General features: G+C 46.9%; 1 protein-coding gene across 1 annotated transcript in view; it reads right to left on the bottom strand.

The window, feature by feature from the left end:
* WWOX (WW domain containing oxidoreductase) overlaps nucleotides 1-27,508 on the bottom strand; it is a 919,972-nt gene that overhangs the window by 809,417 nt on the left and 83,047 nt on the right. The gene's annotated exons all lie outside the window — the stretch shown is intronic.

Raw genomic sequence — 27,508 nt, 5'->3', positions numbered from 1 at the left:
CTTCCAATGAATATGCAGGGTTAATTTCCTTTAGGATTGACTGATTTGATCTCCTTGCAGTCCAAAGGACTCTCAAGAGTCTTCTCCAACACCACAGTTTGAAAACATCAATTCTTCAGCGCTCAGCCTTCTTTATGGTCCAACTGTCACATCCATACGTGACTTTAATACATACAAATATATACAGTATGTGTATAGTGTGTGATAGTATGTGTATAGTACATGCATAATATGTACTAGACATATATGTATAATATGTAAATAAATGCAATGTTTTTGCCTTCTTAAAGTGGAATCATGGCACAGCAGACAGGCTATACACTTCTCATTGGCACTACAGCTTTGCAGTGGATGTGACCACTCATCGGAACTGTATTAACAAAATGCCTGATGGACAGATATCAATCAGGCGTGCAGCTGTCCCGGCAGCCTCGGAAGGTGTGCCACAAGCTCTGTAAAGCAGACAGGAGAACCGGCGCCACCACTGGGAACAGGTATCCACCCCCAGATCCCCAGATCCCAGGACCCTCTCTGACAGCCACCGTGAATTTGACCGCGTGAATGTGAATCACTAAACCCAGGCACGCTTCTGATGGCTGGGCTTCAAGGTATACTGATGTCTTGTTCTGCTTGGGCCAGGAACACGCAGTAACAGATGAGACAAGCCCTGCATGGAAATGCGGGTCTGCCCACAAACAGGGCCGGAAATGACTACAAAGGAAGACCATGTGCATAGACTACTTACGGGCAAGTCCGACGCTCCAAATGGCAATGTGGGCGGTGTCAGGACATGGGGAGGGAAGACACAAAATGACCCTTAAAGCTCCGAACGCATCTGCTGAAAAAGTGAGGCCAACCGACAGACGGAAAAACCAGAAGCTTCACAAAAAGTCCTACTTTCCGAATGGTACAAAGGCTTCTCAAAACATGAAAGACAGAAGTACCATATCACATATTACCAGTTACACTCCAGGATATAAACCCAAGCAAACAAACAAATAAAAACAGTCATGGAAAAAGATGCACACATCCCACTGTTCACAATGATATCACTGCTAAGATGCGGAACAACCTGGGTGTCCATCAGCAGACAGACGGATGAAGAAGACAGGGCACTACACACACGACGGGCTACCGCTCAGCCGCAAAGAAGAATGAGAGCTTGCCCCACGTGGCAGCACGGACGGACACGGAGGGCGCTGTGCTAGACGCCCTAAGGCAGAGAAAGACAAGCACTGTACGACAGCTCTCACAGGCGGGATCTGAGGAATACGCCAAACCAGTGAGCACAGCACAAAAGCAGCACGCTCCCAGATACAGAGAAGAAGCCAGTGGTCACCAGTGGCAAGAGGGACGTGGGGAGGGGCGATACAGGGGAGGGAGAAAGCGAGGCAAACTTTGATTATAAAATAAACTGCAAAGATACACTGTGCAACATGGGGGACACAGCCAGTATTTTATAACAACTACACATGGAGGATAATCTTTTAAGTTGTGAATCACTATAATGTATACCTATAAATTAGGTGATATTGTGCACCAACAATACTTCAATAAAAATTTTTTTAAGACACCTATTTTCTGAGGGCCTCAGATCTAGAATGATCTCTCATCATCTCTCATAACTGTGCATAAGGGGATCAGGGGACAAAAAAAGCATTCACTGAGATCTTACTTTGTGCTTAGTATGGTTTGCAGTCATCACTTCATTGAACAGTTTTAATAACATGCCAAGAAGTGACTTTCATCCCCATTTGACCCAAAAGAAAACTGAGACACAGAATTTTAACTAACTGCCCACATCACAAGACTAGTAGGAATCATATCTGAGGTTCAAAGCTCCGTATCTTATAGAATCTAGTAAACAACTGTGGGGCACTGGCCCCATCTGGCCCACCGCCTGTTTCTGTAAATGAAGCTTCACTGGAACACAGCCATCCACTTCCGTACTGTCTGTGGCTGCTCTCCTGCCCCAACAGCCGCGCAAGCAGCTGCAGCAGAGGCAGCACAGCCTGCGAAGCTGAGAACCTGGCCCACTCAGCCCTGCAGAGAAGAGGCCGTGCTTCAGCACCCTGCGGGTACCTACCACACTGCTGGGCTCACAGGCTGCCAGGGAGGCGGCACTCCCTGGTGTCAAGGGCTCCAGGACCCCCGTCCCCCAGTCATCTCGGTCATCCTGTCTGGACCAGCGGAACACCTGTGATGTGACATCACCCTTGGAAAAGGTGACCTGGCTTGAGCGCTCTGTCCAAAAGGCATGATGTAGTCACACTGAACCAATCAGATTCACCCCCTTTGCGAGCCTGAAGGAGGCAGCAGAGAGCAGGAGGCAGAAGCAGAAAGGTACAAGCACAGACAGACTCTGAGGTCCCCTGAGCCAGGCTGAGTCCAGAAGGAGCACTGGAGACGAGGTCCCTTTGCACTCCAGGCCCGGTCTGGGCGCTTTTCCTGGCTGAGAGGCAGGGACTGCCCTCCTTCAGCCCTAACCAAGGGCAGCTGGGGCGCATCTCCACCAGGAGCAGGAAGCAGCAGCCCAGCAGGCTTGCTCCACAATATTAGAGGGCAAGAATCGCAAGTTCCCCATAGCAATGCACCCTCCTCCAGAAAAACATAAGACAAGCGAAGGACCAAGAACCGTGACTGACACACGCAGCCACACTCTCGAGTACTGAACTATGTGAAGGAAGGAGGCAGGACACAGCCCTGTCCCCACCAGTAACAATAACAAATATTTCACAGTAATTTAAAATTAAACCTGAATTATTCATGACAGTCTCCCCCATTATACCATCAACATCTTTATGTGTGTGTGTGCACGTGTGTGTGCACACGTGTGTGTGCGTGTGTGTGTGTGTGTTTAGTTTTTCTTATTTTAAAGCCAACAGGTATGGGCTGGAGGGTTACTTCCCTCCACACACCCCTTTCTCTTAACAGAAAGACTCAACAATGCTAAGTTTTCAGGAACACCCAGCAGGCAAGTGTAAATTGTGTTATTATCCTAATCATCTGTCGAAAAATAAAATCCATTTCCAAGATCTTGCTGTACCAACTTAATCAGGTTTTTTTTAAGTTAGATTTGATTTTTAAATTCCTTAGGTGATGAGACTTGTGGGTTTTTATCATTTTACTTCTATTTTGAAAATATAGACCTGTGGTTCTTTTTCCCAAATCAACCCAACAGAAAGTGAATTATCGTCAATGCATAACAAAATCAGAGTTGCCTCTTCACTTGGGAGAATTATTAGCATTTTGTTTCTATGGCTTCCTAGATCTTCAAATTCAAAAGTGACTTATCAAGTCCAGGACTTCCCAAAATAACTGGACGTTCTAGAGAATGCTCTTTCTCGATGCTTTTGAAAATGAAACGGGCAGAATGGAACAGGAGTCTGGCTACTGAATAGCTTAAAAACCCTGCAGAGAGGTACAAAGACACGGCCGCTGGAGCCAGCGCCACGGGGAGAGGCATGGGCCCTAACGCTGCACACATGAACTTCTCACGACCCTCAAGTACCCCGCCCAGGATATATCACAAATACCACAGAGCAGCACTGCAATTACAGGGAGCAATTGATTTTAAAAGGCCTATATCAAAATTAATACTCATAAAAACATAATAACCTGGACCAGAGAATTTAGGGATTAGCATGCTTTGAACTTCATATTTCAAATTTCTAAAGGCTGTATATAAGTAAGCATTCACAAAGACTTCTAGAAAATAGAATACCTGTGTATATGCTGAATTCATTTATAATCCAGATTTTTTTAAATGGGTATTAAACAACCCCTTACCCCATGTTCAGACTGAAATCAACTATGTTTCCTAACTGAATTAAGATGCGGGTCTCGCGACCCACATTCGTATTGGCAGGCTTAGAATGGCAGGGAACACGGAATCTATGGGGAGGCAGGGGTAGGGGGTGCTGCGGATTACTTAGATCCTCCTGGGCCAAACTGGGATGCCTTTTCCCAGATGAAAGCATCATCAGAGCCCAAGAAGAAGAAAACATTGGCAGATTTTGGTGAGATCAAGGTGCACCTTGGAGTGAAAATCGAACCATCAAGGAAAAGTGTCTCAAACTCTTGGTTAGGCTAAAATGGTACTTGAATCCATTCATGGAAGGAGAATTCTAATATTAGTCTGATAGGCTACCATAGCATATCATTATTAAAATATCCTCCATATGGCTGTGATGATAGGGAAAGACATATCTTGAAGAAAGATGAATAAATCCACACAACTATGAAATGTCAGTTAAGCACGCTAGCCATTAACAAGGCTTTAAGAACATTCCAGATATGTGGAAAAACAAGAAAATATAACTCCGACATCTGACTTTGGCCTTGAACTGTTTCCCAGCTGAAGTGACCATTTCCAGCCAAACTGAGTCTCTCTCTCAGCCTTCCTTCCACAAACCTCTACAAGATAGCAGCACTGGATGAAGGCAAACCAATACAGATGCTCATTCCTTCTTCATTAAAAAAAAAAAAAAAGAGGCTTCCTTAGGAAAAAGCAAATTCATGTTTAAAACAATTTTATCCCTCCCACCAAAAAAAAAAAAAGATTATATAAAAAAATACACACGCACAGAGACTTACTGAGATAACCTCCAAGTTTCCCAGATTTCAAAAGTTAGTTATTCCTCTCACTGCCCCACATCTGCAGAAACAAGAGTTTGTTCCCAATAGTGAGCTCCCTTTTCTAAATCCTCCTCTCCCAAGATCCACCTTGGAAAACCTGTGAAATCCTGAGCTCTGACTCCCTGATGGAAGACGCCAACACAAAAGCGCTCCAGCTGCAACCAGGCAAGAGGTGGAAAGTGGAGTTAATTGTACAGCATCGTGCATACGTATCAATTCTGGATAAATGAGGCCACACAGACATTCTCCTGAGAGGTCCATCTTATTGCCACAGTGTAATGAGTGGACCACCATGTTTGATTCCGACTTCACTCTCTCTAATACTCTTTCTCCCCAATGAAGAACTGAAACTCTTCAGTTTCCCAACTCGGGGGATTTTCAGGAAAGTGGTTCTTGAGTCTCTGGGTAAAATACAGCATACCTTAAACACACACACACTTATTTACACTGCTCATCATCTGCTGTATTACACAATATATATTTCAGTGTTATAGCCCCTACTAGCATACAGCAAGGACTTTATCTTCTTCACAGGTTATGTCTTAACTGGTAGCAGGCACTCAATTAAGACTTTTGAAATATTAAGTAAATAAACTGGATTCCATACTGCATGGGGGGGGGCGGGGGCGGGAAAGCAAAGTTGAGTCTTCTTCAAATATTAACATGACTTGCATAATTTCCCATACAGGCAAACTGGAAAAGAAATCCAATGGGAGCCCCCCTAAACAACAGGAACACAGTCAAGACAGGCCCAAGTCCAACCCTGTAGTTCTCTGAATCAGCTGCTCCTTGAGTTACCACACTGCTCCTCTCAGCCAATGGCAGTTCTGGGAGAGAAGCAATTGATACTAATTACGTTTTCTGCCTTCTCCGGGGTTATGAATTTATCATGATGCGAAAGTTGAGCTACTCTGATGTCATGTTAACAATGATAATCGCCATAAAGACAAAAAGGAAACTACATTTGAGCATTTAGATTCTATAGGGTGGTTTATTAAACAGATTAAGTGAGGAAAGGCAAAGCCACGCAGTCATGGAAACTGGGGAGGTATATACTCCAGCTGGCTCTTTCCGACAGCCACCTGAGAACGGATTTCAAATGCCCTCAATTCTGCAGGTACATTATCCTGTGTTCTGTTATTCTCAGCTGCAGGATGATTAATTTGTATTCAGAAATTCTAAGTGGCCAATGTGCAATGCATAGTAATACTTTTTTTTTTTTTTTTTTTTTTTTACTTTATGGACACAGTGAAAATGCCTAAGCCATCTCTCCTAAGTAACTTTTGCTCATCCGGGGAGCAGAAGTCATAAGAGTTTTGCAAAAATACTTTGAAAAAAATTGGTTTGAAAGAAAAAGGCAAGAGGAAGGCCCTCTCCCCTATTCCATCTCTCTAAGAAAACAAAACCAAAAACTACTAATTCCAAAGGAAAACCAAACAAAAGAGAATAGTTGAGTAACGTCAAGCTGCCAGAATCAGCTCATGTCCGCTGCTTTCTGAGCATTTCCAATAAAATCCAGTAACACAGTGATGACTCACACCCACAGACTTAGGCACCACAATCAGCACTTAAATAAGAGTAAGAGATAATGCTACGTGTTAAATCCATTGCCTAAATGCAATCACGGGCGGTTCTTAAGAACACTGAACCAGCTCTCCGTTTTCTGCACTAAGGAGATAAGGGGTGGCGTGGATAATCGAAATGGGTGGAAAATAGAAATCACTGGTTTGAGAACAACCTGATCCATCCCTCCCCTCCAGCAGCTCCCGAGTCTGCGCCTGCAGCTGATTTATTTTCCTGATCCTGCTACCACCACTTAAAGTGAATTTACATTCGCTTTCACACTGACCTCAGAAGTGGATCTGAGTCCCCGCCTCAGAGCTGGAGCAAACCACTTCTCGTTTGAAAAACCTTTGCAAGTTATCCCCAGCTTCAACAACAGGTCCTCAGCCATCGGCAGTATCCGCGCTGAGAAGTTTTATCAACCACCTCAGGGAACCCAGAGACACAGTAAGAGTGGTCTATTTCCACACAAACACATTCACTGATGATATCCAAACACAATCTTGGCTGACTTTTTAGTAATTTCCCATGCTTGCGATTCCTAATTGCTTTCCCAAGCCTGCTGCTGTGAATACGGCCCAAAGAACGCACCTGCCAGATGCCTGCATGCATCGCGTTCGCGTTCATTCCTATGAGTCACCGCGGACACAGCTCAACCGCTGGATGGGGCCCTTTCATCAGTTCCTTAACAGCATCCCAGAAATGGCTGCAGGCCCGCTATTTCCAAACCTCCCCTGGCAGGGTATGCTGGATGGATCGGGAGATGCTGAACTGGAAACCAGGAAGGGAAGGGAACCCCTGAAATGGTATTCTCAAGGGAAAAAACAAAGTGTCAGCTCGGAGAACACGGCGCGGAAAGGTGGGCCTGACTGAGGTGCTCTGTAAGGTTTCCCCAGGAGAATTCCACACGGTCGGCAGTGGTAGGGCCTAAATGAGCCGCAGATGCCAAAACAGTCCACTTTACTAACGCGACTCCCCTCCACCGACAAAAAAAAGTATGGGATGAGAATCTGAGACCTTCAGGAACTGCAGAGACAGAAATGACTACTTCCTGAGGCTTCATCACTCCAAACACACGAGGTCACAAACGGTTCGCTTTGTTATATTTCAAGAATTATTACAGAAGCTAAATGTCTAAAGGACCAGGTATAGGATAAATCATAACGTGGTGATGACAAAAGTTAATATTTAAGCACCCTTCTCAAGAAAGAACACAAGAAATTTTAACAGAAGTGAAAAAGAACAGCAATCTGATGAATCAGGAATCTGAGGTCCTATTTCTGGCTCTTTTATCTTTTTTAAAAGGTTTCGGAGTCTTGTTGAGCATTTGCATTAGGATTCTTAATTTCATGTTTGCAATGAACAGTTCATATTTGCCCTTACTGGTATATTACATTCAACCAAGAGGAGCAGTTAGACCTCTGATCACAGGCTGGAAGGCTCCTACAGACAGCGCTATACACATGGGATGTGCTGCTGTTATTTTATTAAGCCAGACGACAGGCTTCTTAGCACCAACACACTCTGGCATCATTCACGATGACAAATAAACACAGACTAGAGAATCAAGATGAGCACACGTCAGGTGACACCGAGGAGACTCCTGCTGGATCTGACTTTCTGCAGAAGCACCAGAGGGACTCAAAACACTGCCACTGGGGTTTACGGACACTTGAAATAAGAAGCCTCTGCACGTCCACCCTGGTGGAGCCCCGCTCACAACCCCAGAAGGGAGGGCAGCCCAGCAAATGAATGAGCCTTCAGCTGACGCTGGAATCGTGAGAGATGAAATCTCCACGCTGCACGTGCTGACTAACGACATTCACCAGAAACTTCTGTTACAAGGCCAAAAACGTGCCTTTTCAGGTCATCTGAAATCCCGTTTCACTGAAGACAATGTCATTCCTACTGGCTCAGCCAATGTCTATTCAGAGCGGAAGCGGTTACCGACCAATGTCTTCTCCCCGTGGCTGTGTGCTTTCCCATCCAGTGGAAAAGATGTTTCGCCTTGGACTTCCGTGACGACCATCTTGCGTGTGATTCCCCAACCCTGCGCTCCCTGCAAAGGCTGGAAGAGACGGGCCCTGAGAGGGGAGAAACCTCAGGGTATCCATGACCATGTCCCCGGGCTCCCCAGACTGGGGCTCTTCCCCAGCTCACTCCCCACCATGGACCTGGGCAGATGCTATCTGAGAATCGCAACTGTTGGCCAGAGAGATGGTCCTTGGGCCATGTTGGGATGGTGTCCTGGTGACATCTTGTGGTGAAACGGAATATAAATTACCCTAAAATCCCACCCGTGGCTGCATTCGGGTTAAGGACAACCTGAGGTCACCTTTCTTTTTCTACTGAGTAGCTTCTCACTTTGCCCCGTCTCTCTTAAGAGGAACATTTTCTAGGCCTGTAGACAGAGGCATATATGGGGGTCCAGTGGACTACATTTAATCACAAATCAAAGCAAACACTTCCCAGAGGTGACTGGTCACAAGACAGCAGCAACTTTCATTAGAGGAACAATTGTTAAGTCGCTCAGTCGTGTCCGACTCTTTGCGACCCCAGGGACTGTAGCCTACCAGGCTCCTCTGTCCATGGGATTTTCTAGGCAATAGTACTGGAGGGGATTGCCATTTCCTTCTCCAGGGGATCTTCCCAACCCAGGTATTGAACCCGGGTCTCCCTCATCGTAGACAGACGCTTTAACCTCTGAGCCACCAGGGAAGTAACAGAGGAACAACAGACATTTTCAATGAGTTTACATAAAGATTCTATATTCCACTGGTCACCATCTATCCTGGCGGACTAATCAATAACAAAGTAGCAGGAAAGAACTATGGCAAATAGGTAAAAATGGACAGGTAACAAGTGTCTAGCTCCCAAGGCTTCTTAAATAAAGCCTGGCCACAGATGATAAACTTTCTTCCATTTGTGTCAAAAGTTATTCAATTACGAATGTATAATCCTAAAGCATACAATCCACAAAAGCTAAATAAACATGGGGTGTTTATCTTGGGTTAAAAAATGAATAATGGACAGGGAAGAGGTTCCACAAATAAAATGACTCCGTAATCATATGAAGAGCCCTACTGGCCACGACTGAAAGCAGAGACAAGAAGACCACACAGCACTGCGGATGCTGACACAAAGCTAAACCATTTGCCCTGTGAACTGAAGAGCTACGACAGAAGCATATGTAAATGCTAGTATAAATACCGCTCATGTCCAAAGGAATGTCTTTTTAAGCAGTTAGAAGGCGAGAGGTGCATGTAATGGGAGAGACAGCAATCTGCCCATATGAAGTCCTTATGTCCGGGAACAGCTCTTAACAGACTGGCATGGTCAGGAGAAACGCATTCCCGCATGGCCTGGTCAGGAGAAACATGCCTTCCCTGTGCGTGACACACGCAACGTGCACCAGTGATAAGAGCGCTCGTCAGCAGGAGCCACAGCGCAGCCATGACCGGCCTCATCGCCTTCTCAGCGTGACGACAGCTGAGGCCAGACGCACGCGCTTGCTTCCTATGGCTGCCTACAACAGCAGCACTCGGCGGTGAGGCTTGAACTGTGTGCATGTCCTGTCGCGTCCGACTCTTCGCGACCCTGTGGACTGTCACCCCGCCAGGCTCCTCTGTCCGTGGGGTTTCCAAGGCAAGAACACTGGAGTGGGTTGCCATTCCCTCCTCCAGGGCATCTTCCCAACCCAGGGACCCTGCCGGGCAGGCGATCCTTTACCACTGAGCCGCCTGGGAAGCCCTATGAGCTAACAGGAAAGTCACAGGATACACACAGATAGCGTCTTCTTTCCAGTATTTCCTAGGCACTGCCAAGGAAGATCATTATTAAGAGTCTTCTCACAGAATATGCATCCCCAAGAATGCAGAGATGTTAAACACAAGGTCTGGAGATTCAGAATGTTAGGTTCCCTTCTCATTGATGGCTTGGAACCATTCTAAAACTGGATTAAACCTAAACTCGAATCCCAGGGCAGGTGGAATTACCTCACCGGGTCATCTCTGAGAGCTTAAGAACATCCATCTCCAATCAGTCATCCCACTGGCTTCTTGAGGAGACCGGATGTTGCTGAAGACTGGGCAACTGAACAATATATGCCCTCATTCTCAAAGTCAGCCAAAATGCCAAAGTTTTGGTTTGTTTTTTTTTAGATATCAAACTAGCAGTGAAAGTAGCAGCAGTACTAGAACTATTGTTTAAATTCTCGGGCGGCAAAAATACAACCACAATATTTAGGTACAATGTGGAAGTGAGTCAGATTACAAAACCAGAGAATAGAATACGCAGCTGGCCCTTGACCCGCACAGCTCTGAACTGCCTGGGTCCACTTGAACACGGATATTTTTCATTAGCAGATACCACAGTACCACATGGTCCATGGTTGGCTGAATCTGTGGATACACAGAACCATGGATATGCCAGTCAACTCTTAAGCTATACTCAGGTTAACTCCTTGCATTGTTAAGGTTCAAATGTAATTCAAAGAGATGTACTGGTTGGAATCTAAGAAAAAATAGGATTACGGGATTTTTAGAGTTTAACCCAATATTGTTTATAAATTAAGATGGAATAAACTGCATTGCACTATAGCTTTCTTAAGCAGCCCAAGAGTATTTACTGGGAAATAAAAAATTATTCCCATAACTGGTACTGAGACAACTGATTAATCATCTGAGGAAAAGCAGCTGGATCCTTACCCCAGAAAACTCCCCATGAATTTAATGACTCCAGGGTCAAACATAAGAGCAGGCAACCAACGCGACACAGAAGCGAACATCACACCACAGTGGAGGATGTCGCAAGCATGGCAGCTGAGAGCAGGGCACAGAGGACAGGCTGATCAAGGTGCCATAAAAACTGAACGTGAAATTAAAAGACAAAAAAAGCAGAAATCAGGAGAAAATACCTGTGGTGTACACAACAAATGGTTACCATCTCAGCCAGCATACATAACAAGTTCATGAAGACGCAGCGGCAGAAATCAGTCAACATGAACGGATCACTGTCAACTGAAGACACTGTTGACACGGACGTAAGTACAATGTTCAGCTTCACTCGTACTCGAGGAAATGCACAGTAAAATTGGATTCAACTTGGCTTTCAGAAACATTCCTATTCTCAGTAAAAATACAGGCATGTGGCCTCTCAATCCTTCAAGAGAGCAATTCGGCAATTTATCTCAAAGCCTGTTCTTACTCTGGGAACCAGCGTTCCCAGGCACACTCAGTAATCACTCACTGGTGTGCGCTATAAAGCCATTCATTGCAATTCCATTTACAATAAAGGAAAACTGTAAATAACCTGTATGTCCAACAATAGGGGATTGGTTAAACTATGACCCAACCATACATTAGGACCCTGGGCAGCTTTTCAAAATGATGCTGCCAAAGGATTTAATAGCAAAGAGATACTGCTAAGTGGAAAAGGCAAGTTTCCAGGAGAATTCTATTTTCTTTTTAACTTGCCTGTACTTTCTTTCTTTTTTTTTTAACCACCAATACGCACTTATGCCATCAGAAACTACATACGTGAAATAATCACCAAAAATAATCTGTTCCAGTTAAGGTAGAAGGGAAAATAATACAGACACAGACTGTGGTCCTTCCCACTGACAAATCACGGGACCTTCAGCAGTCAGTCACTCAGCCCGTTCAGGCCTCAGCTTCTTTACCGTAAACCAGGAAGAATACCACCTTCCATACCTCAGATATACGGAAAAGGTTAATGACACAAGTGCAGAAACAGGCTTTCTCTAGACACGAGTTTTGTTGTGCTGGTGCTATTTCGGAAACCTGCTGTCAGCCTAACCTGGTGACTGTTTCCCAGTGCCACGCGACAGACATGTGCACTCAGGGGGCTCAGGGCCTTCTCCCCTGTCTCTGTGCAGCTGAACTCACACACCCACTCCTTCCAGAAGCCCAGCCCAGCTGGAGGGCAGCTCCCTCCCCCTGCTCCCCACGTCTGCTGCTCATGCGGCCAGGTTGCTCTGGACCACTCCTGTGTTTCCCTGAGCATCCTTCAAGGCCTGCCGCCCCCATCAGCCAGAGGGCTTCCACATCCTGCCCTCCGCCTGCCCTGCCCTCCGTTTGGCAGGGACCCCAGCACACCCCTCCCTCTGGCCACATCAGCCTTCCGAGGACTAGCTAAAGGCTGGAAAGTGTGATTTCTCAGCCTCAGTAGCACTCACTTTGGGGACCGGACAAGTCTTTGTCATGGAGCCTGTCCCGTGCTTTGCAGGACGTTTAGAGGCATGCCTGGCCTGCGCCCGCTACATGCCACTGGCAATTCATTCCTCCACTAAGATGGAACAACCAAGGTGTCTCCAGACACGGCCCCTGGTCCAGAACCAGCACACACGGTGGCAAGGGCACAGCCTCCTGTTACTGAGGGCGAGGCCTCTAAGCATCAGGGGCCCGGAACAAACCCCTGGTGGTCTCGGCAGGCAAGTCCACAGGCGAGGCCTCTAAGCATCAGGGCCCAGAACAAACCCCTAGTGGTCTCGGCAGGCAAGTCCACGGGCGAGGCCTCTAAGCATCAGGGCCCAGAACAAACCCCTGGTGGTCTCGGCAGGCGAGGCCACGGCCAAGGCCTCTAAGCATCAGGGCCCGGAACAAACCCCTGGTGGTCTCGGCAGGCGAGTCCACAAGCGAGGCCTCTAAGCTTCAGGGGCCCAGAGCAAACCCCTGGTGGTCTCGGCAGGCAAGCCCACGGGCAAGGCCTCTAAGCATCCGGGCCCAAAACAAACCCCTGCTGGTCTTGGCAGACAAGCCCACGGGTGAGGCCTCTAAGCATTGAGGGCCCAGAACAAAGCCCTGGTGGTCTCGGCAGGCGAGTCCATGGGCGAGGCCTCTAAGCATTAGGAACCCAGAACAAACCCCTGGTGGTCTCGGCAGGCAAGTCCACGGGCGAGGCCTCTAACCATCAGGGGCCCAGGGCAAACCCCTGGTGGTCTCGGCAGGCGAGCCCACGCCAGACCTCTGACCGCATCTCAGGAGACTGAACGCTGCATCCACCCCCTTCCCCTGGGCCCCTCCTCAGCCCGGAGCTCAGGGGAGGGAACGGCCCCCAAACACTGGAGGCTCTGCATCTCTGAGCACGTGTTCTGGAGGAGCGACGGAGCGAGCGTGAAGATCTTCTGTGAGATTGCTTATCGCAAGCACGTGTCACTTTCTCAGCCCCATAAAGCTGAAATACTTGAAATAGATGTCACTACATTTGTCAGGAACTGACACGGCCAATTAATATTACAAATTCACCACGGAGAAACGCTTCCAGCTCCCAAGGTATAAACTGCTGAACATCACAATTTCATCGTGTAACAATGGGCCAACCTCACCAGGGCTATAAATACGACCCGGCGCAGTCTGATTAAATGGTAGAAGTTCTACTCCCCAGGAGTCACTTTTCAGGTGACAGTTGAGCCGCACCTGGAGTTACCAGGTACCACCCATGTCTTGGCTGCAAAATATTTTGTTTTTCCTTCAATCTTTCATCGGGGGGGAAAAAAAAAAAGGTTGACTGCTGCGTATTAGCCATTTTGTCTCCTCAGAGCTGGCAACTGGCATGCTCTTAAGACGATGTGAAAGATTCTGGACGCGGGTCGTCCCAACCTACGCTGCCATTTAGTTGGCTGGGCTGCTGTTTTTCCTTTCTTTCCTTTTAACTTTTTTTTATTTTCTTGGCTTTTTAACATTTATTTTTTCCTGCAAATAGGTTCATCCGTACCATTTTTCTAGATTCCATATATATATGCATTAACATACAGAGAAATTTGCTTTCTCTTTCTGACTTCCTCGATATGACAGGCTCTAGGTTTATCCACATCACTACCAGTGACTCACGCACGCTCCTTTCTACAGCTGAGTAGTACTCCGTTGAATACAGGTACCGCATCTTTGTCCACTGATCCGCTGACGGGCATCCATGCTGCTTCTAAGTCCTGGCGATTGTGAACAGCGCTGCTGCGAGCACTGGGGTGTTCTGTTTTCTGTGTGTGTGTGTGTGTGTGTGTGTGTGTGTGTGTGTGTGTGTGTGTGTGTTTTCTTTTAAATAACTAAACAGTGTTATCACCAGAGTTCCTAATGATTTACCGCTGGGTGCCCAGCCCTGAAGACATGCATGCTAGAAATGACCTGGGAAGCAAGTGGTCTCTCTTTAACTTCCCATGGGCTGGCCTCACCCCTCTTGGCCCCAGGGAGTCAGCTGGCTTATTGTCCAGAGACCCATCGTGACCATGGAACAGAAAAATGTCACTGTCCAAAGTCATGCAAAGCTATTTCTGGTGATTTCAAACATTCTCCATTCCCTGCCTCAAAAGGCATGCGTTTGATGTGAATTCCATAGGATGTCTTAGGAGCTGCAAGGCCCTGTCTTCCCTTCCTCAGCAGAAGTTTTCAGTACCAGGCCCGTGGCTTCGTTCTCTAGGTTGTCGGCTTGGAAGACAGAGAGGGCATTAAGGAAAGAGATTATGTATTAAGGAAAATAAGCAGTGGCCAATAAATAAACCAAACCCAATAAATCAAGTCTGCCTTGGAAATGGGGTTCTGGAGGAAGGTGAGACAGGCACACAGGAGCATATGAAATCAGAGAGAAATGTGTCAAAAAACAAATTACAAACCTTCCTAGTACAGGATTACACATGAATGGATGCTAATAATCACGCATCAGTCAAACCCAATGTGTGTATTACATCTTGCATTTCATCAACCGCCGTTAGCTCTCGGGTCATTAATTAGCAACGTGGGTTCTGGAGGCCAGAATGGGAGACAGGCCCTTCAGAGGGTGCCTGTTCTGCCTCAGTATCAGGATCCATTTCCTTATCTACTTCTCTTTCTCTTCCCTCCTTCTGCTTAAAAATGACTTCTGAAGAAAAACAAAGAGCCTCCTTTTAAGAGGAAAACATGCAAGTCTCTACTCTCAGGGTCCCCCGTTAATGAAAAGAGGAGATGGCTTCCCTCAAAGTTGACTTAATTAATTTACTGACTCCCTTACATCTAACACAGAAAGAGCTCTAAGAAGTCTTTACACATTTATACCATATTTTTCCTTCTTTGTTTCCTCTTGGTGATGGAACCTTTCTGCTTTATGAAAGGTGAACCACTCCACACAAGGAACAGTTTACTCTGATGCAAAGGGAAATTACAGAAAATATAAAAAATCTCACTAAACCTTTAATCTCTAACTTTCCGAGCAGGTGAATTAACGGAGAGGACATTCGAGACTTATTTTCTTTAAGCTCCAACAGTAAAGAGTGTTTCAAAGTCATTCTCAAAGCTCTGGAGATTTTTAAAATCCAAATGAACCCAGCTTAACTCTGTGGTGTGATATACAATAAAATCCCACGCCAGGACTCACCTACTTAAAGATACACGGTATACTAGGATAAGAAAAAAAAGGAAATTAGAGTGTCTAAACATATAAGGCTCTAACAGTTAAAACTTTGAAATAAGCGTTTCTTCCTTCAAGTAGTAAACCCAAGTTTCTCAATGGTTGATTTCAATCTTAACTTTAAAATGAGCCCAAGGAGAAATTACTCAAGTGACTACTGGGCGAAGCAAAGAGATTACGTGCACGTTTCTCTATAAGAACAGCATCTCCAGCCTGTAACTCTGGGCACTGCGTCATGATCCGCATGCTAGCTGAGAACTGCCGTACAGGGCCTTTTATTCTTCTTGGTCCTTGTCACACTACCTCCTGTAAATTGCTTTTCTTGTTAGAGAGGGTGTAAGTGGTTTTCATGTCCCTAAATGTCTTGTCTTACATAAGAAAACATGAAGCACAGTGCAAACAAAAATGTACAATTATCAATAGCCATGTCAGAGACTAAATACCCAAGCTGAGATGGCTGAGTCTAAAGAGATGATGAAACGGAACAGAAAGCTTTGATTTTCTAGGTATGATCTGAAAGGATGCTGCTGAGAAAGCAAAAGAACAGTCAGAAGGCCCTTGGGGATTACTCAGTAACACAGTTATGGCCAGAAAAGAAAAAAAAAAAAGCACATCTGTGAGATATTTGTTATACACTTTAGCGAGTATCCAAACTGAATAAACAAGCTTGGACTTGAAATGGAGGTTTCAGAAGAAGGCAAGAAGTAACTGCATGAAATGAGATCAGAATGATGCAAGTTTAAAAGCAGAGACATCACTTTACCAACAAAGATCCGTATAGGCAAAGCTATGATTTTTCCAGTAGTCATATACCAGATGGACCATAAAGAAGGCAGAGCACTGAAGAATTAATGCTTTCAAATTGTGGTGCTGGAGACGACTCCTGAGAGTCCCTTGGACAGCAAGGAGATCAAACCAGTCAATCCTAAAAGAAATCAACCTTGAATATTCATTGGAAGGACTGATGCTGAAGTCCAAAACTTTGACCACCTGATGCGAAGAGCTGACTCACTGGAAAAGACCCTGATCCTGGAAAGACTGAGGGCAGGAGGTGGGTGGGGGGACAGAGGATGAGACAGTTGGATGGCATCATCAACTCAATGGACATGAGTTTGAGCAAACTCCAGGAGACAGTGAAAGATAGGGAAGCCTGGCATGCTGCAGTCCATGGGGTTGCAAAGAGTCAAACACAACTTAGTGACTGAAAAACATTACTTAAATGGGAGCATCCATGACCTAACTGGACTGTGGACCACATCAAATTTATATACATCCCATAGGAGGCCCAAGGAATGAATTTTCAACTCAAACAAAATTCCAACACATTCTAGGCACCACTGGATAAAGAATTTGAGTGAGTGTCCTGAATACGCAAACTTTAGCAATCACTGGGCATTACCTTACACACCACAAAGGGTAACCGAAAATTAAATTGATTTTGAATTCATCAAAATACGCTTTACAAAGGAATTTCACTGACAATGGTTCAAGGGACAGTAATACTATATATCTCTCTCTATATATATACAGAGAGAGAGAGATATCTGTCTATAACATCTATATATATGTATCTGTCTATATATATCTCTCTATATACGGATATGAGTGTTACTGAGATAAATTAGAAGTTTGCGTTTAACCGCTATACGCTACTATATATAAAGTAAACAGCGAGGAACTACTGTATAGCACAGAAAACTATATCCAATTTCATAACAGCCTATCATGCAAAAGAATCTGAAGGATGTATATACTATATATAATTGAATCACTGCACTATATACCTGAAACTAACATACCATTGTAAACCAACTGTACCTGAAAAAAAAAAGTATACAATTAATTGGTCTTAGCATATTCACAGATAAGTGCACCATCATCACAGTCAAGAGAAAATAAAAGAGAAGGGAAGAGAAGAAAGAGGGAAGAGGAGGAGGAGAGAGAGACTCGGAGCTGCCGCCTCCAGACGCGTTTCTCTGCACTCTACTGTAGGTTTTTTCGCCATTTCCCCACGCGATGTGCGTGGCTGCCAAATAAACTCTCTTCCCAAACAAAGTGAGAGAGGAAGCAAGAGAAAACTGTTCATTCGCAAAACAGAGATGCACCAAGTTAAAAAATTAAGTTGTACAGATCAGACACGTAATCACAGGAGACAAGCTCTGAGAGTTTTTCAATCACTGTGGGGCTGCATCAATTTGAAGTCATGTTACATTAAAGAGAAAAACGTCTGGGAGAGTCTCCCCGTGTCACTTTAGATTAGATTTGTTGTTATCGGGCTGTGCATTTCGCTGGCTTTACTTTACATTATAAAGATACTGCTTGATGCCCATAAATAAGAAACATAACCTATGACTTGTTCTCAGTTGCCAGGAGATTAGGAGGCAGCACAAATTAACGTGAAGCGTGAAACACAGTGTCCGACTAGATCCGTATTAACATATTAACTAACTTCCTCAGAGTAAGCAAACATAGGGCAACTTCAGACCCTGCAATTTTTGGCTCCACTCCACTTAGTCTGAGAGTTACACAAAAATCAATCTGTGGTCTGCCTCCCTCCACCTACTCTGCCATGTAGCAGGGAATTGGAAAACCCCGTCCGGTTTGTCTCCACGTCTCCTCGAGTGTGACTTCTTCCATCTCACCAAGATCGGGTTAAACTGCGTATGGGTTTAGTCCTGGGCTCCGAGGGCTTCTCAACGTCAAGTTGCATAAAAGTGACACTTTGCCAATTTAAGTGATAAGTTTTCAGACTGTGAGGCGTCTAATTGTAACGATAAATTCACCTTGCTTTCCTCCATGGCCAAACATCCATCTCTTTAACAAACAGAAGTGGCAGCTAAAAAAACAATTAGGCTCCCCAACTCTAGCGGATAAAAACCACTGTCTCTGCAGATAGCACCTGTGTGTCCACCCCGCATGGCGCACACAGGCTAAGTACCTTCAGGGCCGAGGGAGGCCCTCGCCTGGAGGTAATGCCTTCCCTACTTTGCTTCCTACTGTGGAGACCACAGTGGTCATCAAAAAACTAGGGGAAACAGGAAAACCCCACCGTGACGATCATCAGTGCGGAAACTTTATAATGATAATGTAGTTTTTCCTCAGAAGCAGAAGAGTGGTTTTCATACTGGTTGACAATACAATTAGATAAAAGCCTGTCTGCAGCCTCATTACAGTCCAGTCTTGACACTGAGCAACACACCACCTCTTAACGACAAGGACACCAAGAAAAGCGAAGACAAGGAGGAACAGAGACTCTGAAACTCAAAGGGGCTGGACAGGCGTGGGCCTCTGCTTCCTACGAAGGAGGGAGCTACTGGTGAAATACAAGAAGCCGTGTGTCAGCTTCCAGACTGGCTCTGAGTTTCTAAGGGCGTGAAGGCTGGAAGGGTCTTTGAGGGTCACTTGACGATGCTCCACTTCAAGCTTATATGCTGACTTCAGAACCTGACCTCTGCAGATGAGTCTCCGCGGCCTCTGGGGCAGCCAGAATTATTTATCCCTGTCTCCCTATATATTAAACACTCTTTCCCGGTAGGTGAGATAACTGTTTGCTGGATGAATGGGTGAATCTTAACATTTAATGTTTCAACCAGGTGTGAAACACTCTGCAGGACAACCTGGCATGTAACAATGTACAGTAAGAGATTTCTCTCCTGAGCCTCTGCTTGAGCTTTCTGGTCTCTGTTAAGGTCGGAAGCTCAGAACCCAGCAGAATAGTCTAGGAAGGCTCTGCTCTGGTGAGGAGGATCAGGAAACACAGCAGGAATTTATAAAAGGCAGTGTGCTATCTCTGGTGCTATTCAGGGCTCTTTCGTCATTACCGCTTTTATCTTCTTCTTGTTATCTTTACCTTTTTTTTGGCTGTGCCATGTAGTACACAGGATCTTAGCTCCCCGACCAGGGACTGAACCTGTACCCCTTGGAGTGGAAGCACCAAGTCCCAACCACCAGACCACCAGAGGAATATCTAGCTTTTTGTTTTTCCCACCAAGGCTGTACCTATATAAACACTGTTTCCACCAGCCAGAAAGGAGTCCAGCCACTTGCCCTCACTTCGGGGACCACCTAACTGCTCCACCCATCCTGAAAGGCAGGGAGGGAAGCAGGACAAAGTGGGAAGGGAAAACAGCCTGAGGGGCAACGTGCTGGCACTGGGGGAGAGGTGGTGAGGTAACTGTTCGCTGGATGAATGGGTGAATCTTCTCGCTCCAGAAGACGTCCACGGCCTGATCTTCGGGACCGGGGACACGTTAGGTCACGCGGCAGAGGGGCTTTCAGGCTGCTGATGAAATTACGGTTGCTCATCAGCTGAACTTCAGACAGCAGGGTTACCTGGGATTATCGAGGAAGGCCCGACACAATCACATGGGTCCTTAAAGGCAGAAGAGGGAACAGGTGGAGAGAGTCAAGGGAAGGTGCCAAAAGGAGCACCGCCGGCCTCCGGACGGGGCCAGAGCCGAGGGGCGCAGAGGGCACGGAGCCAGGGCGAGGCTCCGCACTAGTCTCGGAAGGAGCACCGCCGGCCTCCGGACGGGGCCAGAGCCGAGGGGCGCGGAGGGCACGGAGCCAGGGAGAGGCTCCGCACTAGTCTCGGAAGGAGCACCGCCGGCCTCCGGACGGGGCCAGAGCCGAGGGGCGCGGAGGGCACGGAGCCAGGGAGAGGCTCCGCACTAGTCTCGGAAGGAGCACCGCCGGCCTCCGGACGGGGCCAGAGCCGAGGGGCGCGGAGGGCACGGAGCCAGGGAGAGGCTCCGCACTAGTCTCGGAAAGGAGCGCGGCCGGCCGGCAGCCAGCTGCAGCGAGACCTTACCCGCAGAGCCCGGAGGTGATGCGCTGCATGTGGCCGGCCGCTAAGTCCGTGTGAGTCTGGCTCAGAGGCAAGAAGAGACCAATACACTGGACTCGGCGGGCCTAACTCATGACTCAGACCACTGGCTTCCGAGGTACAAGTCTCCTGCTGACCTGCTCTGAGGTCAAGAAAACAAACAGGAAACCTGTGGTCCTGACCTTCATTGCTCTTGTCACGGCTGACGGTGATGGCGACACCGCTCACGGCAGCGCACACCCCACGAGGGCCCGTGCTGCGCGCTGTGCTGGGTGTTGACGGGGGCTGTCATTCAACCCTCACAAACGCCCTGAGAGGTGAGAACATCAACCGACCGCATCCTAAAGATGCGCAAACAAGGGTCAGAGGGGCTCGGGACTTGGCCAAAGGCCACATAGGTGGGAAGGGGCGGGACCTGGATCTTGAAAACAGCCTCCAGCAAGAGGCATGGCAGTGAGTCTGGGGGCCAGCCCGCAGCAGGGACAAGGGTCCTGAGCTCAGAACCCCGAGAGGTCGGGCTGGGAGTCATAGGAGGCGGCAGACGGGCAGGGCGGCTCTGATGAGCCAGGTGACCTGCTCCAGGGGCCAGGGGGCACACACCGCACATGGGTCAGGCCTCACGGCGGCGCTCACAGGAGCCGAAGACAGGCTCCCACGGAGCATGACGGGCCAATCCCCTCACAGCCCGGACAGGTCTCAGACAGCCTCCTGAAACCGCCCTGGGGGCCCCAGAGGCCCTGAGGTCTCCAGAGCTTGTCACTCAGGCACCGAATACGCTTACTCTAATTGGATATTATTCCTTCTTTATGAAGCCAAGCAGGCTGTTACCTAGTTCCCTGGGTAAGACATCTGCAGCTATATTTTGCAATTACACCTCCCTGGTATTTGTCAGGGCACAGGAGCGAAATCTCTGTGTCCCTGGTCCCCGGTGTCATTTTTCCTTCTGTTTAAAACGTAGGTGCTATGCCAGGGCATTTCTAATCGGTAAGCGCTTTCCCATCCTCTACAGGAAAGGGAAAAACCTGCATTATCTGACCAATTATTTTCTAACCTGCATTAAAAATAGATGCCATTTCCACGGCCACTGTGACCATCATTAGAGCTGCTCACAACTGTCCTGGTCCTTCCGTTCTCGGGGGGGGCACACAGTAGGACTGCACTTCCCTGTCCTCCTGAGGTCAGCCACGGCTGCAGACTTCAGCCAGTGGGCTGTGGCTGGAAGCAGCTCTTCTGGGTGGAAACTTCAAAAGCCACTGGTCTGCCACACCCACTCCCCCCACTGCAAACACAACAGAGGCGCGTGAAGCAGACGGCGCCCGGGTCAGCCTGGAGCCCCGAGCTGACTCTGACGAGCAGAGCCCCGCTTCCAACCCTCGTTGGTCAGTTACCCAGAGGGAAAAATAAACTCGGTGTGCAACGTCGCTGAGATGTGGCGATGCTTGTTACTGCAGCATGACCTGGTGCGGACTGACTGGTAAAGGCCATTTTACACAGCTCCAGCTTTCTGCTCCACACCTCCCTGTCATGAAGTTTGTTTTCATTTTTACCTCCAAACATGAGCTGGGAAAGGTGGGTCAGGAAGGCCCCAAAGTGAAAGTCACTCAGTCGTGTCCGACTCTTTGCAACCCAATGGACTATACAGTTCATGGAATTCTCCAGGCCAGAATACTGGAGTGGGTAGCCTTTGCCTTCTCCAGGGGATCTTCCCAACCCAGGTCTCCTGCATTTCAGGCAGATTCTTAATACCAACTGAGCCACAAGGGAAACCCAAGAATACTGGAGTGGGTAGCCTACCCCTTCTCCAGTGGATCTTCCCAACCGAGGGATCAAACCAGGGTCTCCTGCATTGTAGGCAGATTCTTTACCAACTGAGCTAGGCTCCCAGAGGCTGCAAGGTCTGCCATAAATCCTGCCTTCCCTCTCTTTCTCTCTCTCTGCACCACACAGCTACTTCAGATTCATAGAACACGAAAATGGATCTCACTCTTTCTGCCACCTCCTCTTGAGAGGGGCTATAGGTGGACTCACTTGCATTTCCATTACAAAATGCAGGTCCAGGCAGAGTCAGCCTATCAGGCCTCCTGGGCTTTCTAGGATTCTTGAGTCAAGGAAGGCGTCATTCCTCCAGTCCCCTGGAAAAATCACGGGTCCAAGCACTCTCTGAATGCCTTAGCAACGATTTCCCCTAAGGTTTCATTCTTCCCTCTCCCTGCCAACCTCTGCCTTCAGAGAAGCAATCAAGTGGCTCTTTCTCCATCCAGTGAGCCTTTCTTCTACAGCAGCATCTGATGGCCAAAGCAGCAGAGATGAAACCATCCCAGCCACACACTGCAGAGCCCAACCCTGCTCTCTGGAATAAGAAAGATCAAATTCCCGCTGAGTGCTTGCCAGGAAGGGCAGTGCAGAGCCCTGCACTCCAGCCTGGATGCACACCTGCCGGCTGCTCACACACACCTTTCCCAAATAGACTCCCCCAGAAAGAGAGCGTGATCAAATACACACAGACACCACAATTACATGCTAGGGACCGAACACGCACGATCTCACAGGCCCACAGCGAACCAGAGCTCAGAGGGCTGAACGGCAGTAAACTGCAGAGCGTGGGTCAGTACCGGGTTTGCTGAGGCCAGCTCCGCGGCCCTCGCGCTCAGCCAGGCTTCTGCCTCCTGTGCATTCCTCTGTCGCCTTCTCCCTGCCAGGAAGGTCCTCTCCAGCCACCGTCGCGCTGCAAAGCCTCGCTGCTCTTTCCCCACCAGCCACTCCATGTCACCGACTCGCCCTGAGCTCTTCCTCCTGGAACCTCCTTCCTTCCCACAGGGTCGGGGTCTTAGAGCCTATCTGGACGGCTCTAAGAAAACAACATGGACTGGGGGTCCTCACCAAGAGACAGATGTTCCTCATGGTCCTGGAGGACTGAAGTCCGAGATATAGACGGCATCGGGTCCCGCCCTGGTGGGGGCTCTCCTCCTGGCTGGCGGACAGCCGCCTGCCCACTGCGGGCTGCCGCGGCCTAGGCTCAGCGCCGCAGAGTGAGACGCTGCCCTCTTCCTCTTCTTACAGGGACGCCAATCCCGCCGGAGCACTCTCCCCACCTCACCTCTCCCCAGCCCCCTTCCAAAGGCCCCACCTCCACACACAACCACACTGGGGTATCAGGGCTTCAGTCGTGACCCGGGTGGACGGGGCAGGGAGGGCACCAACACTGAGCCCACAGCAGTCAGCACCAGGAGGAGTGTGCTGATTCCAGGCTCACAGCTGAGCTGCCTATTTCCTTCCAACTTCCCAGGGCACCACTGCCTGTGCTTCACAACGGGAGACGTGATGACGACGAGAGAGGCCACGAGGGCTTCTCAGACGCCAGGAGACCTGTGACCACATGTCTGCACGGCTCCACCTTGCACTCCACGCATGTCTCTCTGCTAGAGTCACCTCACTAACAGAGCCTTCACCCAAAACCCAGATTGAAGCTGTGCTCAGCACACGCATCTGATGAATGCGTGAGTGAGCAAGGGAATGAGTAAATGGAAAAAAGCCCTTCAAAGCCATGTCCATGTTCATGGACCCCTTGCTATGCGTGTGTCCCTCGCAATGGCTCTGAAAAGACCCAACTGGTTCCATCACTGCCTTCCTGAGAAGTAACGCCCGCCCCAGACTCAGGGAAGACTGACAGCACTGGGTGGAGTTCACGTTAACCCAGTCTCCTCCACTGAGCCAGGTCAAGGCCAGAATCAGAACCCCAAATAAATTCCTTTCAGTCCTCGAGCTTCCCAGTCCTCCTAAGTAACCGAAGTGTCTTTAATCAAACTTTAGAGGCTCAAATTCCCCACAATTCTGGAAGCTGCCTCCACTGTGGATTTATCAGTGAAGAGAACGAAATAAAGAAAATTTGCTCCATAGTTAAAGCCAAGGCCACTTTATCCCAGATGTACTTAAATCACATAGCTCTTAACAGAATCTTTAACTATAAATATAGTAAATTTGGTAGCGGGATAGATTAACAACAAAAGGAAATTAACACTGCCTTAGAGAAGGGAGATACCATATTAAAGCACTGATAGGCTACTTTCGAGAATTCTAACTGGGGAGACCTAACATTTTAAAATGGATATTAGAGATGATGAAATTCTATTTGGCCGTCTTCTGAAATGCAACTGAATTTACACTGATTAGGAAGAGGGGGGAAATCTCTTATATAGTTATTGATTAGGAAAAGGGGAGCAATCTCTTATAACAATTTTATAAGGGCGGACATTAAAAACTTTAAACAGGCCCCCAAATGACTTCATAGGAAATATGTTTCGGTGACCCAAAGGCAAGAAGCTACAGGGTTTCGTTCCATCGTGAACACACGTGTGCAGGCTTTTACTTGTGGGTAAGTGAACACTCTCGCCTTCCAAAGAGACCGGCAGAAACCACTCAAGTTTTCGGGGCTTTGTCATTAGCCCTGTTTGCATTCTCCAAAGCAGGCTGACGGCCTCCCGGCGCAGTGCATTAAAAATCCTCGGCGGGATCGACTGCCCGAAGCCCACGCTTTCCCGCTAAAGACAGCACAGCTCAATTAACAGCTTTTCAATACACAATTTAATTTTTCTTTCATCTTGATCCACAGCCTGGCTCAAAATAAGGAATGCTGGAATAGATGTACTTTGAATATAGAAGCGAGTCTTTATAAATAAACCTATCACACTTGTAATGATTTCTGTCATAACATGACAAAACGGATGAAGCTCAGTGTCGGGCACTTCTGCTCACACGCCATTTTTCCACCATCGCCAAGCCTACGATTTTTTTTTTTTTTTTTGGCTTTTCTCTAATATTTTTTTTCCAGTTCTCTCTGAAGGGCATTCTGCTGTTTGAGAAAAGCTTATCAGTTTTTTTTCCCCCCTTCCATGGGTAACAATTCTCCAGGAAGAAGAAAATTACTATTCTGTTACTTACATGTAAGGTAAGGAGTGTAAGTCATAAATGAATTATGAAGGTCCTACCCTTGGAAAGACATACATATTTCATCATAAATATGATCCATAACACTTACTCCACATACAGTATTTATATTTACACATGATTATTCAAGGTTTTTTTGAATCCCAGTAAGCTTGTACTTTCATAAGCAAATCCAACATTTTCCTTTCACCCATAAGGCACAAAACAGAACATACAAAAGGCCCTCCTGACTGACCCTGCACAGACTCTCTCACTGGATGGAAGGTATTATGTTTACAAAGAATACTGTGGATCAAGTGGATTTCTCAAAGGCGTACAGGCCCAGTATTCAAATAGCTCCAGGTGCTTGTTGCTGGTCAAAGAGGCAGATGTTTGGATCAGAGACACAGTCTTCTGTTTAAATGTATTCATAAAAACAGACTTGCCAACATTTCATGCCTCGGACAGAAGCAGACTGCCACTGCCGTGGGTTTCTCAGAGCATTTTTTTAGCTGGGTGAGGAAAGAAGGGGGCCTTCCCTCTGCACGTGAATAAACATCAGGGAAGACCTGGCTACAAAGCCCAGGCCCTTTCTCACCAGATCGGTCCAGCTGGTCTTTGTCAGGCTGCACACACAGTTTTGTTGCCAAGTTGAGCTCTCGGGTAACATCACGAGTATGCCACAAACATTAAAATTCACTAGTTTTTATCTCAGAGCATTTGATTTTCACGTTATAATACATAACCTATTTTAAAAATTCAAAATACATTTCAGATTTTTTCAGCTCATTCACTGCCTATGTCGCCTGAAGTAGAAATTATACACAAATGTGCATATATACAAATACACACATACACACATACATGTGTGTACACATACACAAGAACAATCATCCAAAACAGAAAGTGGTAAACTACCCATATTTTAAAGACCCTCCCTTCCATTCTTACTCTTCGTTCTCTGATGTTGTACTGCTTATATGATGCAGTTGGAACTACACAAAAACTGTAGGAGACTTTTTAATTGTCAGAGATAGAGCACTTAGAATTTATAGTAATTAACTAGTCATTACTTCAAATAAGAACATTAATTGGTATGTTTGGAAAACCTGCAGCATTGCAAAATTTAAAATAAACATTACAAAGATATCATTTGCAATTAATCTATATTTACCACTGAAGTAAGCTTCAAACTATATTTCTTTCTATTATGCTTTTATTGGCTACAGCACACAGTAAATGGGGTGTGTTATGCACAGCTTCCTAAACACCTAAATTTATAAAACCCAATTACATAAATTAATTAGGAATGAACACACACATTTATGCCTTTGTTTGCAACTGTAACATATTAAACATGACAAAATTAATAAGTAGACCCTAAAAGAAAAAATGCTGCCACGTATTCATTTTCCGTAACAGATTTTTATGAGATTTAATTTGACTTATCTAGTCCTAAGGGTCATGATTCTTAATAAATATGCAGTTTCTCACTATTTCATATATATGTAAGGGTATGTTTTTATGGTTCCTAAAGGACCAAGAATATGTAAATTCGAGACCACTTATAGCCAGATTCAGAGGCAGAAGAGCAAAGAATTACTCAAACCTTATTCTCGTTTACCTCCTACGTTGTTTTCAAAGACGGCTTTTTGGTAATTAGAGTAGTATATACACAAAATTAAGAGATCTGCCATCATCTAACATTATTTCCAATATAATTATATTTTTAAATTGCTGAAAGCCTAAACACATGTGGTTACAACAATGTTCCCCAAACCGGAAGCTGACCTGACAAACAGACCAACAATTATTGTCGATGAATTTCAGAGTTACAACCAAGGTCTAGAGAGCTTCTCTGAGATTCAGTTCATGAAAACTGGACAAACTAACCTGTGTTCCAACACCTAAAGCTCACGATGGACCAAGCTCGGGTCCACCGGGAACCTAAGAGCCCTCACCAGCTAGAGCTCACGATGGACCAAGCTCAGGTCCACCGGGAACGTAAGTGACCCCACCACCTAAAGCTCATGATGGACCAAGCTCAGGTCCACCGGGAACGTAAGTGACCCCACCACCTAAAGCTCATGATGGACCAAGCTCAGGTCCACCGGGAACCTAAGAGACCTCCCCAGCTAGAGCTCACGATGGACCAAGCTCAGG

The sequence above is a fragment of the Capra hircus genome, chromosome 18 (assembly GCF_001704415.2).
Source record: "Capra hircus breed San Clemente chromosome 18, ASM170441v1, whole genome shotgun sequence".
Classification (NCBI taxonomy): Eukaryota; Metazoa; Chordata; class Mammalia; order Artiodactyla; family Bovidae; genus Capra; species Capra hircus.
Note: the sequence above shows the minus strand (reverse complement) of the source record. Positions and strands in the feature narration are given on the sequence as shown.